Genomic DNA, 1,892 nt, shown 5'->3' with positions numbered 1-1,892 from the left:
ATGTTAAGAAGACAGATTAGTGCTTAGTACTGGGCAACTTGTTCTTGTTCCTGTGCACAATGGTTTGTGCTTTTACTCTTGTTTGAGTAAAATTAATAACAAGTTAACCACTTGCCATAACCATGGCACCGGTTCCAGTCAGTAAGTCAAGAAAGAATAGTCAAGGTATAGGCCAATAGTTTGGGACATTTCTAACTATTATTCAAAGTTAACTAAGCAGAAACAGCTCAAAGCAAAACGCAAACTGAAAGTAAAAATGCTTGCTTATGCATAAGCCAAGATACATTCTTCTATTCTAATTGTAGCTATGTAATATTTTGTTTCTTTGAATAATAATTCCTGTTTTGTAACCACAAAGTACTGTGAGCCTGCCAAAATGAAAAGTATATATGATCAACTTCACAAGTAAAGATTGGGATCAACACCTGCATTTTGGTGTCTGTGTTGTTTCCCCCCCCCACTTTCGCTGACTCCTTACCATCCGTTTGTCTCCTGAGACCCTCTGTTGGAGCTGGACTCCGACACCTTACTATCATTCCATCTTGAAGAAGACTTCAAAAGCATCATTTCAATGTCTAAAGAAATCAACCTTTAAGAGATAAACAAAAGATGAAGTAAAATAAGGTTCATAAAATTCTTCTCCATAATAATGGTCAAGCCCCACTTCTGTATGCTTTTAAAGTTCTCTGTACATACCCTACAATAAATAATAGGAAAGATGAGTCACCATTTTGTGTTTGTGTGTTATGTATGTGTGTTCGTGGGGTTGTGTGTACCATAGCATATCAACGGTTTTCCAAAATGAAAATAAGAATGTAAAATTGACTTCACAAGTTTTCAAAAAGCATTTTCTTGTCCTCTAGTTGGTTCCTAGAAGTAAAACTCATGATACTTGCTAATTTGGGGGGTTGAGAACCTTATGAAACTGATAAATTTTGTAGAACAAAAACTGATAATATCATAAGGAACAACAGAACGAGTCAGGTTAAAGAGTCTGAAGGTGGTCTGTTGTGACTTGAGGAGCTTGCAAAAGCCCTATAACATTACAACCAGATAAAATCACCTGACCTATAATTTTAAAAAGAATTATGTAATAATAAATAGTAAATAGTATGTACATAAAAATTGAGGATAACAATGCATATCTCAATTTGAAATAAAGTCTGATTGATTACATCAGAGTCATTCCTTTGAGTGACATGAACCAAGCCGGCAGCAGGAACCAGGCAGCTAAACATGGCGCTGGGCAGAGGGGGATGTGAAGGCAGGACTTGTCTTCTGAATAGTCTCTGTAACAACTCTGCCATCCTGTATCTTTCTGAAAACTTATCCTTCCACTTTAAAGTCAATGAATTGGCTGAAAAGGAGCGTTCCCAGATCTGCATAGATTCCCTGTGTCCTCACTGTTTCAACTGGGGAGAGGTTGGATGGTTTCTCATCCCAACTTGTGACTACTAAGATGTTTGACTAGTCCTGTGTGTCTTCTGGGGTTGAGATGGAGAGACTGAATAGACAGCAATGGGCAGGCCACATGTATAAGCAGCATGGGACCACAACCCACAGAAATTTGCCCAGGCAACCCCAATAATCCACAATAACTAGCCCAGAGGTCAGTCTGCTATAAATCAGACTTGTGGGAAACCAGATTGCTATCCCTAACACAACTTAGGAAGCTGTTATGATTTGGGTCCAGAATGTTCCCTAAAAGCTCATGTGTTGAAAACATGGTCCCCAATGCAGCAAGGTTCAGAGGTGGGGCTTTTATGCAATGATCAGATCAGGACCCATCAGTGGATTAAAACATTTGATGGGTTAATGAACTAACAGCTGTATGGACTACTTGGAGGAAGAAGGTCATTGGAGGCATTCCCTGAAGGGTTTATATTGCCCCC

The sequence above is a fragment of the Callospermophilus lateralis genome, chromosome 4 (assembly GCF_048772815.1).
Source record: "Callospermophilus lateralis isolate mCalLat2 chromosome 4, mCalLat2.hap1, whole genome shotgun sequence".
NCBI lineage: Eukaryota > Metazoa > Chordata > Mammalia > Rodentia > Sciuridae > Callospermophilus > Callospermophilus lateralis.
This window is presented reverse-complemented; position numbering follows the sequence as displayed.